A 24,893-nucleotide genomic window follows, 5' to 3' on the forward strand; every position below is an offset into this window, starting at 1 on the left:
TTGTTTTTATTACTAATGAAAATTATGAAAAATGGATGAACTCAATACTCAAGAAATTAGAGAAAGAACAACAGAACAAGCAAACAATCTTAGGAAGAAGGGGTTTAACATGGGTGCAATCAAGAATTAATTAAAATCAAACAAACAAATACAAAAGAGAAGGAGAAAAAAATCCAAAACCCAGTTCACTGAAAAGTCCTTTTTGAGCCTAATTAAGAAGAAAACAGAAAACAGATATAAATACAATTAGGAGAGAAGATTAAAAAAAAAAGAAGAAGAAGAAAAGGCAAAAAACAAATACTGACTCCATAAAGATTAAAATATTTTAAGAAATACTGCCTGAAACTCAATAACAACAGCAAAATGCTGGGGCATTTGGGTGGCTCAGCTGGTTGAACATCTGACTCTTGACTTCCACTCAGTTCATGATCTCTTGGTTAGTGAGTTCAAGCCCAAAGTCTGGCTCCCTGCTGACATTGTGCAACTTGAGACTCTCTCTCATTTCCTCTTTCTCTGCCCCTCTCCCGCTCCTGCTCACAGGCATGCTCTCTCTAATAAAATAAATTTTAAAAAATTAGAAAAGGTAAACTCTTACAAAAAAAACACAAAAAAATGCAAATTTACAAAAATTGACCTTGCCTTAGAAGTAGAAGCCCCAAACAGATCAAATTAAATATTTGCGGGTTTTTTTTAATTTTAATGTTAATTTATTTTTGAGAGAGAGAGAGTTCATGCATCCTTACAAGCTGGGGAGGGGCAGAGAGAGAGAGAGGGAGACACAGAATCTGAAAGAGGTTCCAGGCTCTGAGCTGTCAATACAGAACCCCTGCAGGGCTTGAACTAAGGAGCTGAGCTGTGAGATCATGGCCTGAGCCTAAGTTGGATGCTTAACTGACTGAGCCACCCAGGCACCTGCCTTTTGTTTTTGTTTTTGTTTTTGTTTTTGAGAGAGAGAGTGAGAGAGGGGGAGGGGAAAAGAGAAAGAGAAAGAGAGTCTCAAGCAGGAGCAACACTCAGCACAGAACCTCATGTGGGGCTCCATCCCATGACTCTGGGATCATGACTGAGCTGAAATTCCAGGATCATGACCCAAGCCGAAATAAAGAAACAGTTAACTGACTGAGTCACCCAGGTACCCCGAACATCTGCCATTTTTTAAATTTTTTTTTTTCAACGTTTTTTATTTATTTTTGGGACAGAGAGAGACAGAGCATGAACGGGGGAGGGGCAGAGGGAGAGGGAGACACAGAATCGGAAACAGGCTCCAGGCTCCGAGCCATCAGCCCAGAGCCTGATGCGGGGCTCGAACTCACAGACCGCGAGATCGTGACCTGGCTGAAGTCAGACTCTTAACCGACTGCGCCACCCAGGCGCCCCGAACATCTGCCATTTTTAATAGGAATTGAGACCAGATTGGTTCACAGTCAAGGTTTCATTAACGTTTAGATTCTGATGATATTGGAAATATTCTGGGTCAATTAAATTTTTTTAAATGAAGTATCACATTAGCACCAAAACCTAATAAAATACTATAAATCAATCTCATCCTTCATATTGGCACAAATATGTCATTTAAACATCAGTATCAGAATTGAGCAATTAACTAAAATATATTATAAGAAAGGATGGCCTTATCTAAGGTGTGGGAGAACTAAGAAAAATCAAGCGATTCAATTAAATAAATTAGAATTGTTTGGGAGCTATTTCAATTCAGAACTTTTAAAAAACAATCTCTCTAGGGGCGCCTTGGTGGCTCAGTCTGTTGAGGGTCTGGCTTTGGCTCAGGTCTGATCTCACAGCTCATTAGTTCGAGCCCCACATGGGGTTCTGTGTTGACAGCTCAGAGCCTGGAGCCTGCTTTGGATTCTGTGTCTCCCTCTCTCTTTGCCCCACCCCCGCGCTTGTTCTCTGCCTCTTTCTGTCTCTCAAAAATAAACAAATGTTAATCAGCAAAATCCCAGGATACAAAATTAATGTACAGAAATTGGTTGCATTTTTATGTACTGATAATCAAACCACAGAAATAGAAATAAAGAAACTGATCCCATTCACAATTGCACTAAGAATCATAAAATACCTAGGAATAAACCTAACCAAAGATGTAAAAGATCTGTATGCTGAAAACTATAGAAAGCTTATGAAGGAAATTGAAGAAGATATAAAGAAATGGAAAAACGTCCCATGCTCATGGATTGGAAGCATAAATATTGCTAAAATGTCAATACGTCCCAAAGCAATCTACACATTCAATGAAATCCTAATCAAAATTGCACCAGCATTCTTCTCGAAGCTAGAACAAGCAATCCTAAAATTTGTATGGAACCACAAAAGACCTGGAATAGCCAAAGTAATATTGAAGAAGACCAAAGTGGAAGGCATCACAATCCCAGACTTCAGCCTCTACTACAAAGCTATAATCATCAAGACAGTATGGTATTGGCACAAAAACAGACACATAGACCAATGGAATAGAATAGAGACTCCAGAATTAAACCCACAAAAGTATGGCCAACTAATCTTTGACAAAGCAAGAAAGAATATCCAATGGAAAATGACAGTCTCTTTAACACATGTTGTTGGGAGAACTGGACAGCAACATGCAGAAGAACGAAACTAGACCACTTTCTTACACCATTCACAAAAATAAACTCAAAATGGATAAAGGACCTGAATGTGAGACAGGAAACCATCAAAACCCTAGAGGAGAAAATGGGAAAAAACTTCTCTGACCTCAGCTGCAGCAATTTCTTACTTGACACATCTCCAAAGGCAAGGAAATTAAAAGCAGCGATGACCTTTTGGGACTTCATCAAGATAAAAAGCTTCTGCACTGCAAAGGAAACAATCAACAAAACTAAAAGGCAACTGACGGAATTGGAAAAGATATTTTCAAATGACATATCGGACAAAGGGCTAGTATCCAAAATCTATAAAGAACTCACCAAACTCCACACCCGAAAAACAAATAATCCAGTGAAAAAATGGGTAGAAGACATGAGTAGACACTTTTCTAAAGGAGACATCCAGATGACCAACAGACACATGAAAAGATGCTCAATGTCACTCCTCATCAGGGAAATACAAATCAAAACCACACTGAGATATCACCACATGCCAGTCAGAGTAGCTAAAATGAACAAATCAGGAGACTATAGAGGCTGGGGAGGATGTGGAGAAACAGGAACCCTCTTGCACTGTTAGTGGGAAGGCAAACTGGTGTAGCCACTCTGGAAAACAGTGTGGAGGTTCCTCAAAAAATTAAAAATAGATCTACCCTATGACCCAGCAATAGCACTGCTAGGAATTTACTGAAGGGATACAGGAGTGCTGATGCATAGGAGCACTTGTACCCCAATGTTTACAGCAGCACTTTCAACAATAGCCAAATTATGGAAAGAGCCTAAATGGCTGTTGACTGATGAATGGATAAAGATGTGGTTTATATATAAATGGAATACTACTTGGCAATGAGAAAGAATGAAATCTGGCCATTTATAGCAACATGGATGGAACTGGAGGGCATTATGCTAAGTGAAATAAGCCAAGCAGAGAAAGACAGATACCATATGTTTTCACTCTTATGTGGATCCTGAGAAACTTAACTGAAAACCATGGGGGAGGGGAAGGGGGGAAAAGTTACAGAGAGGGAAGGAGGCAAACCATAAGAGATTCTTAAATACTGACAACAAACTGAGGGTTGATGGGGGCTAGGGGAGAGGGGAAAGTGGGTGATGGGTATTGAGGAGGGCACCTGTTGGGATAAGCACTGGGTATTGTATGGAAACCAATTTGACATTAAATTATATTTAATATACATTTAAAAAAAATAATCTCTCTGCCTTCATGAGTATAGATTCTGTGATTAATCAGAGACTTGGTTTTAACCATCCAAGACAGAGATAATACAGAATGCAGATTTAGTAATGTTATTCCACACACAATGACATATATATGGATGTTTACAGAAACCCAGAGTTTATATAATTACATTTATATAATTCCTTCACATTAAAAATAACGTAACAAAGTTCAATCTATTGGCAGTATTCATTAAATTCGCCTTTAACTCAATGGACAGGAATAACGTAAGGCCAACAGCCAATAGTGTAAGACTACTCTATGAATGTCTCTTCAGACTTGTATCTAAACTTTATTGCTAACCTGTGTTGGTGATGAAATAGCCTCCTGCAAGTGCAGTCTCTAATTTTAATGTTATCAGTTTGCATTGACCCTTAACATATTATCTAGTTCTCTTTTCATATTTAAAAAACATGATAAATCTAAAAGAGTAGTTATGTCTTTGTACATTTCAAGCTCTTTAAGAGTGTTATACTTGTGGGGCGCCTGGGTGGCTCAGTTGGTTAAGCACCTGGGTCCTGATTTTGGCTAGTGTCATGATTTCATGGTGCATGAGATCGAGTCCCACATAGGGCACTGTGCTGACAGCTTGGAGCCAGCTTGGGGTTTTCTCTTTCCCTCTCTTTCTCTTCCTTTCCCTGCTTATGCTCACACACACACACTCTGTCTCTCAAAACAAATATACTTAAAAAAAGGAATGTTTTACTTGCTTTGTTAAAAATTTCCTACAGTGCTTACCATATATATGCTTTTTTAATCTTTTTTATCCTGGAAGGGGAGGGCTTCTCAGTAATCATCCAGAGCACCAAATAATGCTGAATCAAATTGTTACCTTCCTCCAGTCACTTTTTGATTTTAGCAATGTTTACTCTCAAAAAGAATCTGAACCTGAATGTCTCAGCATCACTTTGATCAAACTTGTAAACACTACATTTGTAAGACATTCGTGAGCACAGATATGTAACCCCAAGGCACAGGTGAAGTTTTCAACTCACCTTGTAGCTTACTTGTCTTGGCAAGTGCATCAAGATGTAACGTGAAAAGATATATATTCCCCAGTGTTAACACTAAGTTCCTTTGATGGACACGGAGGTCAGCTACAGACTTGCCTTAAACTTTTTCAAGCTAATTTTTTCCACATTGTGTAAAACGTTGAGGTCTTAACCAAACGTGTGCCAGTTTAGGAGACAGAAAGCTCTTCCCTGAAGAAAATGCTGGCTCTACCTGAAAGAAATCCTGCTGTCCCCACCTGTTCTAAAGTGCAATAGCCTTCTGTCTGTCTCCTCAACTTTCACAGCAGAATGACATCTTCCTTCCCATCTGGTGTGGAAAGCATATGGCCATCACAGCAACATAGGATGCCCTCACTACAGGTACTTGTTAGAGGATTCAATCATACCTTGTCTGATTCCCAGCATCAACCAGAGGCTCTCCTAATATTGTTGATGTTTAAGGAAAACTGCTTAATAAGCATATAAACTACTTTTTTCTTTTATTCTCTCCTATGCTACTACCACTGTATTAAGTTAGATAATCAGAAAGCAATGCCTTCACCTCCCAAACTGACCATCTTTATCGAGCATCTATCTTAGTACCCCCTCCTCTGCCCGCTTGGGCGTGAGGACAGTGTATTTGTGCAGAGTGCTGGCTTTTTAAAAATTCTGTTGATAATATCATTTATCTCATTACCAAAAGTTCATTGTCCCCATAATAAATTCTGTCTTGAGTTCTGCTCCAGGAACACATTTTCTATCAGAAAATCGCCATGCTTTCTTTCAGTGGAAAAGGATAATTAAGTAATACGACATAATTTCTTTGTTAGCCTTAGTTGCCAAAGGCTCAATTGTAAAATTAGCTTCCTTGGGTATCTGGATGAATCAACTGTCTCATTTTTGAGTCTATTTCTGGTCTGTTTTTATCTCCCTCTCATTTCACACTATGTTTCACTTGTTAAAATTCATATAATCTTGGTTTTTGCTTCTGATCTAGCATTAGCCTCACCACATTTCAGGTGCTCTCAGTCTGTAAGTGGTTGGCTTGCTTGGACCCTATTGGCTCCTGCAAACACTTTTACATAACAAAACAAGAAGACTGTTCAAATCATGTCCAGCAAGACTGATGAAAAATGTTGTAAATCTTGATTCCAATGCAAAGGCTGATCACCTGCAGCTTTTGTTTTTGTTTTTAATAATGAATAAATATGTCTTTGGATAAAAAAAAAAAAGCATATATATGGCATACACACACACACACACACACACACACACACACACAGTGAGGAGGTTAAAGGATTAGTTTTTGTAGGTCCTGATTATACTTGGTAGAGCTAACTAGGTTGCTTGCAGAATACCTGTGCAAGGTCTACTGCATAAGCAATGACAGTGGAAAAATAGAATCTTTTAACTAGTTTATGTTTGATGAAAATGTTAATATATGAATTTGAAAAGAGTTTGGAAAATACAAAAAGACCAGAAAGAGAAATTTTAAACCATTTGTAAACTCATTTTTATCAGCTTGAATTAGGTATATTTTGCATATGATAAGATGGGACCATTCAAAGTGCACAGTCCAATGAGTTTTGACAATTATACACACTCATGTAACTACCACTGCAATCAAGCTTTAGAACATTTCCACAACCTCCCCAAATTAATTAGCTCATGTCCCTTTCCAATTATGTCACCAACCCTCTCTTACTCTCCCTCTGACCCTGATGCCAGGCAACAGAGCTTTGCTGTCCTCTCACTATAGCTTGGTTTTGCCCATTCTATAACTTCATATGATTTGGATTATATAGTCTGTTTTCCTTTATATCTAGCTTCTTTGGTTCAGGATAATGTCAGTGTTTTTAGGATTCATACCTTCTGTTTTATATATCAGCATTTTCTTATCATTACTCAATAGAATTCCAACTTGTGGCTATAATATAAATTTTTTATCCATTCATTTTCTGATGGATATTTAGATTACCAATTTTTGGCTATCGTGAATAAAGTGACTCTGAACATTTGTGTGCAAGTCTTTGGACACATATCTATTTATCTTAGGTAAATGCCCAGGGATTGACAGCTCGTATATTGTTTGTTTAATTTTATAAGAAACTATCAAATTGTTTTCCAAAGTGACTATATAATTTTATATTCCTACTGTCAATATATGAGAGTTCTACCTGTTCACACACCATCATTAACATGTTCTATTTCAATCTTTTAAAAATTGTCTCCCTTCTAGAAGGTGGGAAGTGGTACTTACTGTAGCTTTAATTTGCATTGCCTTAATGTTGAATATCTTTCCATGAGGCTTTTCATTGGCATTTCATAAATCTTCTTTTGTGAAGGATTTGTTTAAACACTTTGCCCATTAAAAAAATTGAGTTATCTGACCTCTTACTATTGAGATGTAAGATTGGTTTATAGATTATGGATACAAGTCATTTGTCATATACCTGCAAGAAGAATATTCCAATTGTGTCTTGCTTTTCCATTTTCTTACACTTAAAAATATTTAAATTTGATCAAGTTCAATTTAATAATTTTACCCTTTTGATTTGTGTTGTCTGTCCCAGATCTAGGGAATATTTACCCACCCCAAAGTCACAGATATTTCTTCCTATTTTTTTCTAGAAATTTTATAGTTTTTGCTCCTACATTTATATTTATCAACCATTTTGAGTTGAGTTTTGTGAATGATATAAGGTATAATTTTTTTTAAATATGGGCATCTAGTTCATTTAGTACCATACATAGAAAAAGCATCCTCTCCCTCACTTAATTTGTTTGATATCTTTGTTGAAAATCAATTGATCTTCAGGGAAATGCAAATTAAAACCACAGTGAGATATCACCTCACACCTGTTAGAATTGTTGTTATCAGAAAACAAGAGATAATAAATGCTGGGGCACCTGGGTGGGTCAGTCGGTTAAGCGTCCAACTTCAGTTCAGATCATGATCTCGTGATTCGTGAGTTCGAACCCTGTGTCAGGCTCTGTGCTGACAGCTCATAGCCTGGAGCCCATTTCGGATTCTGTGTCTCCCTCTAAATCTGCCCCTCCCCTGCTCATGCTCTGTCTCTCTCTCTCTCTCAAAAATAAATACACATTATTTTTTTTTTTAAAGGTAAATGCTGGTGTGGATATAGAGGAAAGAGAACCCTTGTGCAATGTTGATGGGAATATCAGTTGATATAACCACTATGAAAAACAGTATGGAGATTCCTCAAAAATTTAAAAATAGAAGTATCATATAATCTAGAAATCCCACTTTTCAGTATATATCCAAAGGAGATGAAATCACTGTCTTGAAGAAATATCTGCACCTACATGTTCATTGTAGCGTTTTTCACAATAGACAAGATATAGAGATAATCTAAGTGTTCAACCATGGAAGAAGAAAATGTAGTATATATATACATACATATATATATACACACACATATATATATGTATGTATGTATACACACACACACACACACACACACAATGGAATATTATTCAGCCCTAAGAAAGGATATCCTCCCATTTGTGATGACATGAATGGACATTGAAGGCATCATTTTAAGTAAAATAAGTCAGACTGACAGAGAAAGACTATGCTCTTATCTATGTGCGGATCTGAAAACATTGAGCACATAGAAATAGAAAATAGAATGGTAGTTGCCATGAGCTGAGGGGTGGGGGAAATGGGGAATGTTGGTCAAAGAGTACCAAAAAGTACTTATAACTCATCAGTTATAAGATGAGTAAGTTTTAGGAAACTAATGCACAGTATGGTGACTGTAGTTATCAGTACTGTAATGCTTACTTAAAAGTCTCTGTAAGAATAGAGTTTTAGTGGTCTCAGCACCACCACAACAAAATGGTAATTATGTAAGGTGAAGGATGTATTAACTAACTTTATTGTGGTAAATATTTTGCAGTATATATATATATATATATATATATATATATATATGTACAAAATCATCACACTGTACATCTCAATAAATCTGGAAAACATATTTTTTTTTATTTTTTAACATTTATTCATTTTTGAAAGACAGAGAGAGACAGAGTATGAGCCGGGGAGGGGAATAGAGAGAGAGAGAGAGAGAGAGAGAGAAACACAGAATCTGAAGCAGGCTCCAGGTTCTGAGCTGTCAGCACCGAGCTGGATGCAGGTCTTGAACCCACAAACTGTGAGACTGTGACCTGAGCGAAAGTTGGATGCTTAACTGACTGAGCCACCCAGGTGCCCCTTGAAAAATTATTCTTAAATATTTTGTTTTTTGATGCCACTATAAATAGGATTTTTTTAAATTGAATTTTATAATTCATACCTGATTCATTACTAGTGTACAGAAATGAACTTGGTTTCTATACATTGATCTTGTATCATACAACTTTGCTAATTTTACTTATTAGCACTAGTGTTTTTTGTGAATTTCTTCATATTTTCTAAGTGCATAATCATGCCAACTGTGAATTTGAACAATTGGACATCTTTCTAATCTGTATAAATTTTATTATTTTTCTTTATTATTGCACTAGGTAAAAACATCTTCCTTGTTCTCAATTTTAAGGAGTAAACATTTTTCTTTCCCCACTATAATGATAACTATAGGTTTTCTGTGGATTCCCATTGTCAAATTCTAACTTCTCAATTAGCTGAGAGCTTTTACTGTGAATAGATGTTGAATTTTATCAAATTCTTGTTGTGCATCTGTTGACTTTTTTATCATTTATTTTGGTGTTAAGAATAGTTAGATTGATCTTCAAATGTTAAAGCAACCTTACATCCCTAGGTTGAATCATCATTTTCATGTATTTGTGGATTCAATTTGCTAATATGTTGTCAAGGACTTTTGTGTGTTATGTGACTTTGGTTTATATATCCTTTTTATCTTATAATTTCTTTAGTTCTATTATCAGTGTAATGCTGGCCTTATAAAACTTCTTACTTCTCTATTTCCTGAAATTCTTCCTATAGGTTTGGTATTATTTCTCTCTTAACTATTTGGTATAATTAACCAATGAATTAATGTAGGTCTTGAGTTTTCTCTGTGGGTATATTGAACTATGCATTTAGTTCATTATATATATATATATATATATATATATATATATATATATAATATAATATAATATATAGGGCTGTTCAGATTTTCTACTTATTCTTGTGACAATTTTGGTGATTTTTGGTTTTTTTCAAGAAATTTTTCTATTTCATCTAAGTTGTCAAATTTATTGGCATCCAGTTTTCATTATACTCCCTAATGTCCATTTGAAGTTTGTAGGCGCTGTAGTAATATATCCTTTTTCATCTCCCTTTTGATAATTGTCTTCTTCATAATATGGATCAGTCTTCTCATAAATAAAAATTTCTTCTAAATAAAAATTAATTTTTGATCTTTTTAGAAAATAAAAATTTTGTCATTTACTTTCCATATTGTTTTCCATCCGTTGTCTTCACTGAATACTCCACAGTTCCAATAAGATCTCTCCATTCTAGTTGGTCAAACCTTGAGTTATTTCCTAGTTCTTTTTGAGTTCCTGAAATTATCCAGTTTCTAAATCCTTCCTAGTTCTTTTCCTGGCTGTGCACATGTTCACTCTATGGATGTGCCCCTTAGTATACATCAGTAAAGTCATGGGGACCCCTGTGTTGATTTCCACAGCTCTTTTTCTCTGTGTACTTTCCTCCTTCTTGTCTCCTCAACCTCACTGAACACTGATCTCTATGTATTAACCTCAACAACACCTATGTGCTTCCAGAAAAATGCTTCTGGGTTGAAAATGAGTAGATCAAAGAGTTTGCCTTACCTGATTTCATTTATTCAAGGATCAGAGTCTTCACTGATTGCTGTCCAATATCTTAAAAACATCAATGCACATATTATGTTCCATTTCTAGTTTTAACAGCAGAGGGAAATTCTGATACCAATTAATCTTTTATGGCCAGAAGCAATATTCTAGAAGCCTTACTATTAGCTTCTTGATGTTTGTCTTTTGCAGTATTTTATTAATTCAACAGAATCTTATTAAGCATTTGTTATGTTGCCAAGCATTTAACAATGATAAATTAACATATAGTATAACATATTTAAATTGGGTTCATATACCCTTATGCTCTTTTCTTTCCATTGACCTCAACTGGCATTTACTAAATGTGCTCTTTCTTCAAATTAAAGTGTTTATTTAGCTTAGGAAATGATTAGGTATTATATATATGTTGCTCTCAATTGGCATGGCATACCCTTATAGGACACAAATTCTCCTTAGATAAGAATTATTCTATTTGCTTTAAATTCATTTCTTTGTTCTTCATCTTTTAATTTTGAAAAGGAAAAAGCATTCCCAAATGTGTTCTCTGCATCACTGATTAAATTTTAGATTGCTATTTCTGTCCTATACTCCTTCTCTTGAATTTTAGTTTCCTTAAATATTTCTTGATATAATGGAACTCTCTTTTTAACTCAATCTGCTGTTACATCATCTTCTATTTTATTGCTTTTTTCACAGAGCTAGTGATTTCTTTTTTTTTGCCTTTATGGAAATTATATATAAGATACTCTCTAAAGTTGTTTTGTGTTTTCTGTAGTATATGTTTGTTTTTTTTTTTAATTGCGTTTCCTCCCTTACATCTTGGGTATAATCATATTCATCGTGTAAGTACAACAAAGACTCTACAAAATCTTTTCACATTTCTCTGATGGTTATTTCTTCATTCTTTATATTTATCCCTGAAGGAGAGGGTATATGAAAATTGAGGAATGGGTAGATATTCCTCCTGGCCTGCATCAATTCGCACCTAGGAGCAGGAAGAATCCTCACATCAGAATCTAAATGGCTGCCAGGTATGTTAGTTCATTTCAAAACTTAATATTTGATACATGTATTGTGTATTGTATAGGTATTGGATATATGTATTTTATAAGTATTATTTTAATAAGGTGGAGGAGTAAAAATCAAATGCTGGAGGAAATATGGATTCTAATGTCTTAAAAATTTTAGAAGAGGGGCGCCTGGGTGGCTCAGTCGGTTAAGCGGCCGACTTCGGCTCAGGTCATGATCTCGTGGTCCGTGAGTTCAAGCCCTGTGTCGGGCTCTGTGCTGACAGCTCAGAGCCCGGAGCCTGTTTCAGATTCTGTGTCTCCCTCTCTCTGACCCTCCCCTGGTCATGCTCTGTCTCTCTCTGTCTCAAAAATAAATAAACTTAAAAAAATTTTAGAAGAACACATTGAACAGAAATCACTCACTCACTCATAAGTTCAGATACACCCTACAAGTCCCTGACATGCTGAGTAATGACCCAGAGTTTTCTAGTGACCTAGAAGTGACTCAGATTTTTCTAGTGACCCAGAGACTCATATAACCATTTCCTACTAAACATCTTTACCTCAGTCCCACAGCCATCTCAAACTCAGTGTTTCCAAACTAAAATTCACCCTTTGTCCTGTATATCCTACATTCAAAAATGACCACTCCATCGATGTAGTTGTATTAACCAACCCCTGATGTTCATTTTAAACAATTCAGTGTCCCTGGTCTGGTTTTCAAATTCTATATGCTATCTCTTCTTAAAATCTATCTTACTTGTCCACTCTTTTCTGTGTCCACTGTTCCTCATTTGTTCTCCTACCTGAGAATGTTAGAATAATGCTCTAACTATTCCTCTGCTTTCTGTCACATATGTCTTTCATTATCCCTCCCACTGCTAATGCTTTTTCTGAAATCTCAATCTGATTGTGTTACTACACCCCTTAAAACATTTTAATATCTTCCCTTTATCTAAAAGATAGTGTCCAGACTCACCATCATCAAGAGGCTCTAAAACATGAAAGTAGCTCTGAATCACCTGAGAATGTTGTTAAAACATAGATTATAATTTAGTAGATGTAGATGGGGCCAGAGATTCTGAATTTTTACCAAGTTCCCAGGTGATACCCATGCTGCTACCCCTTGGACGACTCTCCGTGTCATGTCTTTAAGATGTCTTCCTGTTCAGACTTCTCTTTAGACTCATTTTCATTTCTGCCTCTTCCACTGCAGCCCTATCTTTTTCTCTTACCTACCTACTTAAAGTGCCTTGCCAAGCATCTTCTATGATTAGTCAGACAGCTTTTCTGTTCAGAATACTCTTCTCTTCCATTTCCATCTGAAGAATTTCTATTCTTCTTTAAAACTTACCTCAAGTTGAATTTTATAAAAGAATCTTTTCTTTTTTAAGTTTATTTATTCTGAGAGAGAGAGAGAGAGAGAGAGAGAGGCAGAGAGAGGGAGAAAGAGAAACCCAAGTGGGCTCCATGCTGACAGCAGAGGCTTGATACCATGAACTGTGAGATTGTGATCTGAGCCAAAATCAAGAGTCAGATACTTAATCAACTGAGCCACCCAAAGACCCTAGAATCTTTCCTTGATTCCTCCATCCCATAATAAGGCTTATTTACTTACTTACTACTCTTTGTGCCTTCCTATACCAGTACAAGCAACTCCTAGGGGATAATGTGTTAAGAATGTGATTAATTCTTTTTTTTTAATTTTTAATGTTTATTCATTTTTGAGAGAGAGAGTGAACAGGAGAGGGTCACAGAACGAGAGAGGGAAACACAGAATCTGAAGTGGGCTCCAGGCTCTGAGCTATCAGCACAGAGCCCAATGTGGGGCTCAAACTCACGAACAGTGAGATCAGACCTAAGCCAAAGTCCGATGCCCAATCGACTGAGCCACCCAGGTGCCCCAAGAATGTGATTCATTCTTAACAGATTTTGTTTATAGATACCTAATTTATTTACTAATTATAATACTTTGAGGGCAGAGACTGTGGCCTATCACTGGTATCTTGTACACTATGTGTCATATTTCAAGTTATTAATAAACATCTTTTTTAAATAAACACTTTTATAATATATATGTATGAATATGTATATATGAATGTATGAATATAAAATGAAATAGAATAATAAATTGAACATTAAATTTTATGTATAGTTGTATTAATTTTCTATTGCTGCATTAGAAATTATCAAAGACTTAGCAGTTTAAAACCAAAAAAAAGGATTATTTCACAATTTTCATGGGTCAAACTTTCATGAATCTTCTGGTCAGAATCTGTCTAGGCTTAAATCATGGTGTCAGCAAGGGCTGTGATCTCACCTGAGGCTCTGAGTTCTCTTCTGAGCTCATTGGCTATGGAGGAATATATTTCTTGTACTATAGGATGGAGGCATCCATGTTTTTGCTAGTTATAAGCTCCTAGAGACTGACTGGATCTTTGGCACATAGCCCTCATGCGCAGTTCACAACAGTGCTGTGTGCTTTCTTCCAGGCTAAAAGGAAGGCAGCTGGCTGACTTCCTATCCCTTTCAAGTCTTCTATGATAGAAACTTATGTAATGCAATGTAATCAAATTTGCCACCCAACACACCTAACCAAGGGAGCGATAATAGGCTATCTATCTCATCACATTCATACATCTAGTCCTCACTCAAACATGGAGGATTACACAGGCATGTACACCAGAGGGTGAGAATCAGGAGGATTATTTTGAATTCTCTCTACCACATTAGTTAGCTGCCAAACTTGAGGTATTCATGATAAGTCTGGGAAAATGAGAAAGGAAGTTAATGTTGAACATGAGGATAAAATGAGACAGATATTATATATATATATATATATATATATATATACACACACACACACACATATATATATTACTATAATATAATATATATTATATCATGTATATATGATATATAATATATATATGTATTACTACCATATATATGTGTATATATGTGTGTGTGTATACATATTACTATCATGATATGCTAGTGCTGGATTTAAAAACAAATGTGTCAGATTTTATAAATGAGTGTAAAATTTGAGGACCTTGTAATTTGTCGTAACAGTAGTATTCCTGATTACTGCTAACATGATCTTTCTTCTACCTTAGAATCACCTTCTATCCAAGTCATTGCAAACAAATAACACCCCTCAGCCTTGGAACAGTTAAGTGTGTGAAAAGGGACATCTCTGAGGAAGTAAGTCTGATCAATCACTCTTAAATTTCTTGCTCAACTTTATCAACTCTAAATAGAATCTTAAACTTCAAGTTTAAAAGAATATAGCCAATGGCTTTTGAAGTAAGACTGGCGTCTTATCTTTTTGTGAAGCATAAGTATGTACGGAGCCAGTTGTACTAGCTTCAGTTTGACCTTCTGGAAAGCCAGTCACCAGCTAGCATTGCAGGTTTTAGCTCCTTGTAGAGGGTGTCTGTTGCTTTTCTACAAATTCATGTGGATCCTGGGATTTGACTGACAGGTGCTTAATGTTACTGAACATACCAGGTTTACCTTCTCATCTCTTTCATTGAATGGGATTAACTTCTGAGCTGTGACAGGTGATGTAATGACAGTATTATCAGTTTTTAAATTTTTTAGCACTTGCTCACTCATGGCTTATTCCCCTGGGATACTTCTTCTCTTCCCCTGAAATCCACCAATGATCTGTTTATCATAATTCAATATATTCATCCATCACCATGCAAACATAATTGGGTCAAATAGTTTTGCTCATAGGTAAAAACTCCCATAGGCAATTATCAATTCCCTTTATGATTAATGTAAAAATGATGGTGTTTTCTATTAATGGAAGTGCATGTTGGAGCATTCACTGTCATATACTGTAGATAAACTTTGTCACTACGCCAATATAAAGTAGAAATTCCTGAAGTAACCAGGAACTTGGTAGTACTTGTAATATCTGATGATAGCAATTTACCAGGAAATTAGAGTGAACTCACAGCATTACTAACAATACTTTTGGGAAGCATTTTTGCTAAAATAAGAATAATTTTTTGGGTTTTTTTAATACCATAATTTGAAGCTAGAATACAGAATAGGAGAGCACATTGTGCAGAACAGGTATCTACTTCAAACTCCTCCTAAGAATGGTAGGCATGAGAGAAGAATCTCATACTAAATGCTTCAGTGAAGATGAACATCAGAATTGCATTTGGGAAAGGATTTGTTCATAAAAAATTGAGTATGGGAATTCATGATTTCTGTATTTCAAAACTTAAAAAAAGAACCCCTGTATCATGAGGATGAATTAGGATCATACTGTCCATGAAAAGATCTTCACTTACAGTGTGTGTGTGTGTGTGTGTGTATTTTCTTCATGGAATCAAGTTTCTCCTTGACGTTAACTCTTCTCAAATCAAGTTGTCTAACCCTACCACTAGAGGGTATTGTTGAAAATGTTATATTTGATATATATACTATAGTATATAATATAAATATTATATTTATATACACAAGTATACAAATGCATACACTTACATCTACACCAGTACATAATACATACATAAGTATTGATGAATATTCATTTTCCCTTTAAACACATAATTTCTACCAAAACCTTTCTTCATGTACAGCAGAAGCAGCTTCTGCCACCAAAAGTTTGTGACTTGAACTTTCTTCCTGTACTGTTGTCACTGGGACATAGCTGACCTGACAGAGACCACGATTCCAGTCTCTTCACACTTCAGTGCAGCCATTTGCTGAGTTATAGCAAAATGGAACTTGAGCATAAGTAATATGCATTCTTCTAAGGCTGGGCCACAAACACATCCCACTGTTACTTCCTCAGCTGGCTGGATGCTGAAGACTGGGAAGCCCTAAGACATAGTGGAGTCACAGGACAGAATGCACCTGGATCATTATGTGGCAGAAAGTCACTCTTTCATGATCCAGGAACACCTGCATTGGAATTTAAATGAAGGAAAAATAACTTTCATTCTGTTTTGCCATTAAAATGTGGGTATTTGTTTGTTTTAACAGCTAGTGTTACCTGAACCAAGACAAAAATCAAGGCTTTGATGTAGATGCTGCTGGAAAAAAACAATAAAAAAAAGTAAAGTATCTGACAGGAGCTTAGCAGTTTTGTGGTAGGCAGTGAGGAGACAGATCTAGCAAGCTGGAAGTCCCTGCTTGCTGTAGTGAAACATTTGGTAAAACTGTCACCCTTGTTAGCGTGGAAGGCAGACCAAGTGTCTGCTGAGCCTGTGCATCTCGGGAAGGTGGTTGGAATGAGCCAGAATGCTAGCATATGTTGATCTTCCCTTGCTGTGTTTGGCAAGGTATTTCAAGAAAGAGTGAGCTAGTTTGCAGACAGAAGGAAACAGAATAAAAGTATCAGAAATTTGGAGTTGCACAAGCTAGAAACTGCTTCTAGAAGACAAATAATGTAAAATAAGACTTTAAAAGCCTTTGGGCCAAAAAGGCCCATTAATACTTCTCAATTAAATAAAGTCACAGGGCCCTGGAACTGGGACCAGATAGAGAGTGGGGCTTCCACTCAAGCTTGTTGTTCCAGACAACCTCAAGTTACCTACCATTACCTCGATAGAGAGAAGCACAAGTGGAGAAATAAAGAAGGCACCACTATTGTTCTAGAAAGAATTTTTAAGTGTGATTTATGGCCCATGGAACTGGCTGGAAATACGTCAAGCAGTGTGGGTAATCCTTGTGTCAAGCACTGATTCTAACCTAACTAACACACAGTCCCAAAACGTCATTTATTATGTATAACTCCTATCAAAACTTGTACTGGCTCAGCATCAAGTTCACATCACTTTTGCTTCTTTGGCACAGAAGCCTTCATCTTGCCATAGGCATTATGTTCACTGAAATTCTTTTTTTTTTTTTTAATTTTTTTAACGTTTATTTATTTTTGAGACAGAGAGAGACAGAGCATGAACGGGGTAGGGTCAGAGAGAGGGAGACACAGAATCTGAAAGAGGCTCCGGGCTCTGAGCTGTCAGCACAGAGCCCGACGCGGGGCTCGAACTCACGGACCGCAAGATCATGACCTGAGCCGAGGTCGGCCGCCTAACCGACTGAGCCACCCAGGCGCCCCGACACTGAAATTCTTAAATTCATGTATATCTTAAGTTAAAAGCTCCTAGAGGAAAAAGGCTGAGTATATGCTTTCAAGGTGTGTCTAAGTTAGACAGAGGTACAGTATGTACCGTGCACCAAGTATTGCTTGATGACTATTCTTTTGGGAGGGAAGATATGATCAAAATAGGTATCTGGAAGAGATAGTCCCTAAATACACACTTTCAGGTGACATCAGTGGAGGAAAGAGGGAAATCATGGGAGTAAATGTTTTCTTTCGGGAATTTATCAAGTAAGGAAAGTGAAAATGAAAATCTTTTTAGTTTTGTTGAGTCTTGCTGTCTAAAAGTGGCCAAAATTTCACTTCAACTTTGCCTGGTGGAGAAGTTCACCTCCAGGGAAGAAACACATGATCTTCCTCCTTGTTGAGCAAGTGCTGAACACAGCAAAAAGCACCTTGATATTAAACCATAAACCAAGTGAACTAATAAATAAAGCTGCCAACCACAGTTGAGCAGTGATGCTCCATATTTGATATTTTCAGGGGACAGCCCCCTGAAAAGTATTTCCACATGCTCTTTTTCTAAGATACATCTCACTGTGTTTTTTAAAGCATAGATTAACTTCATGGACAGCCTTCCCCTGGAGGAGGCTTGTGCTGAGTTACAATCCAGGGACACTGAAATAGAAGCCACAGTGAGGCTTACAGCAGAGAAAGCCTTCTTTACCTCTGGAGTTACTATTTCTAACGTCCATAAAAAACAAAACTCCAAGAGAGATGTGCATTGCTAAGCCTCGTGAATAGACAGGGAAGTGAGAGGAATAGAAAGAGAAAGGGAACACACATACTCATTTTCTCCTGAGTCACCACAGGGTCTGTCCAGGGGACTGAGCTCCTCTCAGCAGTTTTGAAATCAGTCTGCTCTAAAAGCCACAGGCATCTTAGGAAGGAAGTAGCCCACAACAGCACTCAGATCATTAATGATACACTCATATTGAATGCTGAGGCAAAATTATCTTCACCTTAAGTTTAATGCATTCCTGGAAACCACAAGAACAGCTCTGAGGAATGTTCCTAATGGCAAGTGAAAGAAAAAACTTGCTTCAATTCTTGGCGACCACACAACCTAAAACAGAGATGGAAAATTATATTTGGAGCCAAAAATATGACCTCTTCATTTATCCTGCTTGCTATGAATTCATCTGTGGCAAGTAGATGCTCTGTTGGCCTAGCTGGAGTGATACAAAGTGGAGAAAACTATTCCAGAAAGCACACGGTGGGGAAATGTGTATTCGTGGGCCAATAAAAAGAAAAAAGAAAAAAGAAAAAAAAAAGTTCAGTGACTTTTTGAAAATGAATTTTCCAGCTCCATAAGACAGTGTGTGTAATTGTGTGAAAAGTCAAGGGTTAGTGTGAGTGATAAGAATGGACATCCCCAAGGGGAGACAGAAATAAGGAGAAGGAAGAAATGAAGGAGCACATCACCATCCTTCCTGGGATGCTGCCATGGAAGAAGAAATTGAGGTTGTAAGGGGCAAAAATCAGAGCCTGAGGGGTAAGAAGCTTAATAAAAGCTATTGAGATAAAGGAAAGCTCTTGGAACAGATGGGTCTCCCACTGACACTTATGAAGAATTCACTGACGATTAAGTACTCCAAGCTTGGTGGAAGCCTTCAGAGCAATTTTGGAAAAACGGAAGAAGGCAAAGTCAGTGACTCCATGGCTATTGACTATTTTGTTTAAAAATGGCATGACAGGAGATGTCAGGAATTGGAGGTTCTTAGCACTATTGAACCCAGGCTTTAAAACACTAGTGGGAATTTTGCTATGAGTCCAGCAGCCATTGCTGACAGAATGATACACGAGAACCTAAACCATGTAATAAAGGGGAGGAAGATCATGCACCGCTTAGTCACCTGAAATGAAGAAGGAGGACATCCTGAAGTTGGAACACAATCAAGTTACACCACTCTTGGATAAAGACATCGTGTTTGACAAGACAGTGTGTGACTTTGCATTGCTAAGGTTATGCATGTGACGTACCACATTAGCCACATGAGAATGGATAGTCAGAAAGAAGAGAAAAATGTCTGAAGAAAAGGTAAAGATACCCACTCAACTATTTGCTGCCTGCATTTACAACACGTTTCTGATTTTAAAAATGCATCAGTATAAGACTAATGCTAAGGAAAGGGATACAGGGAATGCTAGGCAACATCATATATGTGGCACACCAGTGATATGGGAAGCTAAGGTGAAGGTAAACTCCCATTTACCCATGGTAATGTCCAATCCATAAATATGATTTTGAAATGGCTGCATTAAGAAAGAACTAAAGTGAGAATAGCAGCCTACCCTTTAGATATTCCAGTGTACCTGCTGTTCTGCAAACATATCTTGGAAGGTATCACAACAATAAACATCTCTCCCCTTTTTCTGGCCAATCTTTATTCCTTCTTTATTCCTTTTAGTCTCATCACAACCATCATCTCCTCTCTATAACATACTCATCCTTTCTTAGGTAGGGATAACTGCTCCCTCCTCTCTGATCCTCCAGTGTTTGGTATAAATGCCATGTGTGAGTTTTCTATTGTTGCAGAACAAATTTCCACAAAATTGACACCTAAAACAGCACAAATTTACCATCTCATGGTTTCCGTGGGTCAGGGGTCCTTCTGTTTTAGCTGGGTGGTCTGCTCAGTATCTCACAATGCTGAAGTTGGGTGTCGACAGTCTGTATTGGCATCTAGAAGCTCAGTTAGGGAATGGTCACTTTCAAGCTTTATCAGATCATTAGGAGAATTATTTCCTTGTGACCAATTGAAATGAGGCTGTCAGCTAGAGATCACATTCAGGTCCTAGAGTCTGTTTTCAGGTTCTAAGTCATGACCACAGACTCTGTGGTTCTTTCCATAGGCTGCTTTCTTCCAGGCCAGCAGGAGGATATCTCTCTGACACTGCACCTTGTCTTGACAGGACTGGCCTGACTAGGTCCATCTCATCCAGAATAATGTCCCTTTTGATTGATCGAAAGTCAACTGATCAATAGCCTAGTCATAAGGATAGTATCCCATCATATCCATTGACTCCACCCACACTAGAGGGGAGGAGAAAATACTGGGTGTATGTGCAGGTGGGAGGAGAAATGGGTGTCATTATGGAATCCTGCCTACTACGCACTATAACTGTTGAGATTTGGTATAATAGTCATATATTTTATGGCTAGGATATACATGATATTTTAATATATTATATATTCACAATTATATATTATACTATATATAGTTTTATATTACTATATATGCATATAATACGTATATTATTATATATGTGTTTTTATACACACACACACACACACACACACACACACACACACACACACAGAGTCTCCCCTTGAGCAGAGACCATATGTTTTCAAATCACTATTACCAAGAACTAGAATGATACTAAACCTATAGGAGATATTAATAACTTCTTTTAAGTTAAATGCCAGTTTGAAAATAGCATATAAACGAACAACAACAACATTTAGGATTGGTTTGAGAGAGGATTATGAGAAATACATTTGGAAATGGCATAGGAAGGTAGAGAATGGAAAAAAAGAAGAAAGTTTCCTGAACATGTGGAAGATAACGTGTGACAATGTGTCCACTTCAGCCCTCATGTTTCACTGTGGACTGCTCAATAAAGCATACACTATGTTACACCACTACCAACAGAATTCTCAAATTTTTTTCTGACATTCTTAAAGTCAAAGAGAAACAACATGATTCTGTTAGAAGTGCAGGGTTCATATTCTCCCCCAGTCCAAGTTTTAAGGCACTTCCCCGGGGACAGAAGTGGGGCTAGAGAGAAGATGGCATTACCCAGGTTTAGAGCAAGGAAGAGCACCTCTGAGCCCAAGTAGTGTGCAGATGGTGCTGGAGATGGCTGCATCTGGGACAGTCACCTTCATAGAAAAGCTTCATTGAACACTTGAAGAGCCCAGGTTGCCCACTACATCAATCCAGCAGAACAAGGAGTCCCCCTTTCTTGAAAACACTGATATTTCATACTGAATTACAAGGAAATTATGGAAGAGCATGGACTTGGGACCAAAGGAGGCCTAAAAACTTCACTTTAAACTGCTACCAGGATTAAATGGGTGATGATGATGATAAAGGCCCAGAACATGTCCCAGTCAGTGCTGACTCATATACCTGGGTAGATTGTAGTCTTAGCCTAGACAGATTATGGAGCAATAATGATGAAGCCTTGGCATCTTGGTATCTGAATTTCTAACCTTGTCATCTATGTACTGGATGCTGCTCAAAGCTTGAACCCTGAGTCTTTCATGTGCTGCAGTATAGATACAGAATCACATAAGGGTCAGACTACATTTTCCTGTAATCATAAATAGGAGTAACATAGTTGATAAAAGCTTTAAGTGAGATAGATGCAGCATTTTGAAAATTTCTAAGATGCCTTTTATCAAGAAATACATTTTTTATTACTGGTTCTGTTTTATAAGTTTTAGAGTTGGAATTGCTAGATTTTTCCAGTTCATCCAGACTGGTGGGCTCTCTTTTTTGCCTGGCATATTCTTTAGAAGACCTTTTCATGTGAGTCACCAGTGCTACAAAAAATGTGAAAGGAAGCATCATCCCAATCTGAGTATCCACAAAAATCAGAGTCCAGAACACAGAACAACAGCAGAAAGAACAACGACACCACCCACATAAACCTATGGACACAAATGGTGTCTCTTCAATGACAGTCCTTTCTGACTTAACCCTGGCTCAAGAAACATTGGCTGAGGAAAATGAGGCAGCAGGCAGTGATACTCATCATACTGACCGTGAGATTGCAGAGCAAAGTTGTGAAGGGCCAGTGTTCCCAATCGTCCCAGGGATCAATGGCAAAGCACTGGAAAAGAAACAATGAACAGGAGACTTCAGGAAGCTCCAATTCTGTTTCATGAAGCTCAGAAATTTGAGATTCCTGCATGTGGAAGCTATTATTTCCACCCACAGGCTATTGATTTAATTTAGCAGACGTTTCTTACTAGGAAAATCTCATGACTTACAGAGCCAGGGCTCAGAAATGGTCACAGCCCGGAACCTACAAAGTAAACACCTAATTCCAATCAGACTTGCCTAAGAACTCATGCAGAGAAAGTTACACTGACTGTCCTGGGAAGCCTTAGACCTAATGTTTTACCTTTTGTAACTTAGCACTTCTACTACCAATGGAAGATAATCCCTTCTGTGTTGACAAGTTCACATCTCTAAAAATGGGCTGGGTCTACAAGTACATCCCCTCATATTCCGAAAGGAGAACCTTTAAGGAGAACCTTAAAATCTAGGTTCTCCACCTTCAGTAGAAAAGGAGGAGGGAGGGGCACCTGGATGGCTCAGTCAGTTAAGCATCAGACTTCACTAGGGTCATGATCTCATGGTTTGTGAGTTCAAGTCCCTCATCAAGCTCCATTCAGCTAGCTCAGAGCCTGGAGCCTGCTTAGGATTCTGTCTCTCCCTCTCTTTCTCTGCCCTCCCCTCCTCATGCTCTCTCTCTCTCTTAAAAATAAAAACAAACATTAAAAAAATAAAAATGAAAAAAAAGAAAAGGAGGAGGGAAACAATAGTTTGAGCCTGCTCAGCACCAGCCATCAGGTCTCTGGTCTCCCCTGTTAGGGGGCGGGGCCTATCTGGTGACTGCTTAGCTGGGTAAATGATTTAATTAAAAACAAATGAACAGACAAAATAACAACATGGGCTATTCAAACCATGTCTCATCCTCTTATTTCTGTAACATGAAAAAACATGAGTGGAATCACACTTCTGCAACATCCTCCCTCCTCACTTCCCCTGAGAGGAGGAGAGATCTATCTGTCTAATCAGCCTGGGAAAATTTCTGAGCATGTGCACTCTGGCTGGACTAGTACCCTGGGATGTATCATCTGCCTTCACCATGCCATGAACAGCCCATTGATTAGTAAGAGATCTGAGGTTGGATTGCAAGTCTGCCTGGACTGGATGGACATCTGCCTTCTTAGATTGTTTCTCAATTGGTTCAGAATATGCAAGGCAGAGATGTGATTGATGTTCCTATCCCCCAGCCTTCCCTCATGGTCAGGTAGAAAAAAACACAGCACTTATAGCCCACAGCCTTGATTCTAGTCACTAGCTGTCACCTTGAAAATTTTCACTTCTCACCAATGGTCTGAATCTCTGTTGCTTTATTTGAAAAAAAAAAAAAAAAAAGTCAGTAAAATTTTCTCCACAGGCAGGGTTGTAGAGCCCCTATAGGACACCATTATTCAAATATCTATAATTAATGAACTCAACATATTTTGATCCCACAGGGAAAAAAAAAACATAAATGCTTTAGAGAAACCAAAAGCTAGTTACTGGTGAACATTCTTTTTTCTTCTTTGTTCTTTAATTTCCTTCTCTTTCCTTCTTTCTTACCTCCTTTCTTGTCTTGTTTTCACATTGGAGTTTCTCTGCTAACATTTTCACAGAAGCATAAAGCTTGAAGAGGGTTTGAGTGCTTTTCTTCCTAATTGAAAGAATAGTTTCAGTAGAAAACTTTTTACTTTATAAAACTAAAAATATCAAATAAATGGAGAATAAAATATGAATTGATGGAATGGGGAAGAAGTACTGGGAATTCAGAAATAGGTGTGAAATGTTAAATATAGGAAAATTTAGGAGGGAGTTTCTGTGAGATAAGAAGATCATCAACAGAAAAGATGCCATTAAATGCTTAATTATATGTTGCTGTCATAGCGAACTGCTTGGAGAATGTGACATATGCCCGGTCTTTGTACTGGGCAACTTATACCAATGTTTAACAACCTTTTGAGATATCAAGACCTTATCAAAACCCTCCAAGTCCTCTGTGAAGATTTACATTGATTTGATTAAGTCAATAGCATTTAAATGAGCTATATTTTTAAATATAACAAAAACTTCACCCTTTCAAAAATAATACAAAAATATCTAGGTCACATTATTTTATTTTTTTTTTTTTTTTTAAAATTTTTTTTTTTTCAATGTTTTTTATTTATTTTTGGGACAGAGAGAGACAGAGCATGAACGGGGGAGGGGCAGAGAGAGAGGGAGACACAGAATCGGAAACAGGCTCCAGGCTCCGAGCCATCAGCCCAGAGCCTGA

At 37.4% G+C, this 24,893-nt stretch overlaps 1 protein-coding gene across 2 annotated transcripts in view; it reads right to left on the reverse strand.

The window, feature by feature from the left end:
- The window catches only part of NTM (neurotrimin), a 940,166-nt gene that overhangs the window by 529,504 nt on the left and 385,769 nt on the right, over window positions 1–24,893 (reverse strand). Inside the window, exon 2 of one of the 2 annotated variants that reach the window (XM_060605261.3) lies at window positions 22,572–22,640. The exons of the other annotated variant lie outside the window; for it this stretch is intronic. The gene's annotated coding sequence lies outside the window, so the exon portion shown is untranslated. The remainder of the gene's footprint in view (window positions 1–22,571; window positions 22,641–24,893) is intronic. 2 annotated transcript variants of the gene reach the window in all.

The sequence above is a fragment of the Panthera onca genome, chromosome D1, assembly GCF_046562875.1.
Source record: "Panthera onca isolate mPanOnc1 chromosome D1, mPanOnc1 haplotype 2, whole genome shotgun sequence".
Taxonomy (NCBI): domain Eukaryota; kingdom Metazoa; phylum Chordata; class Mammalia; order Carnivora; family Felidae; genus Panthera; species Panthera onca.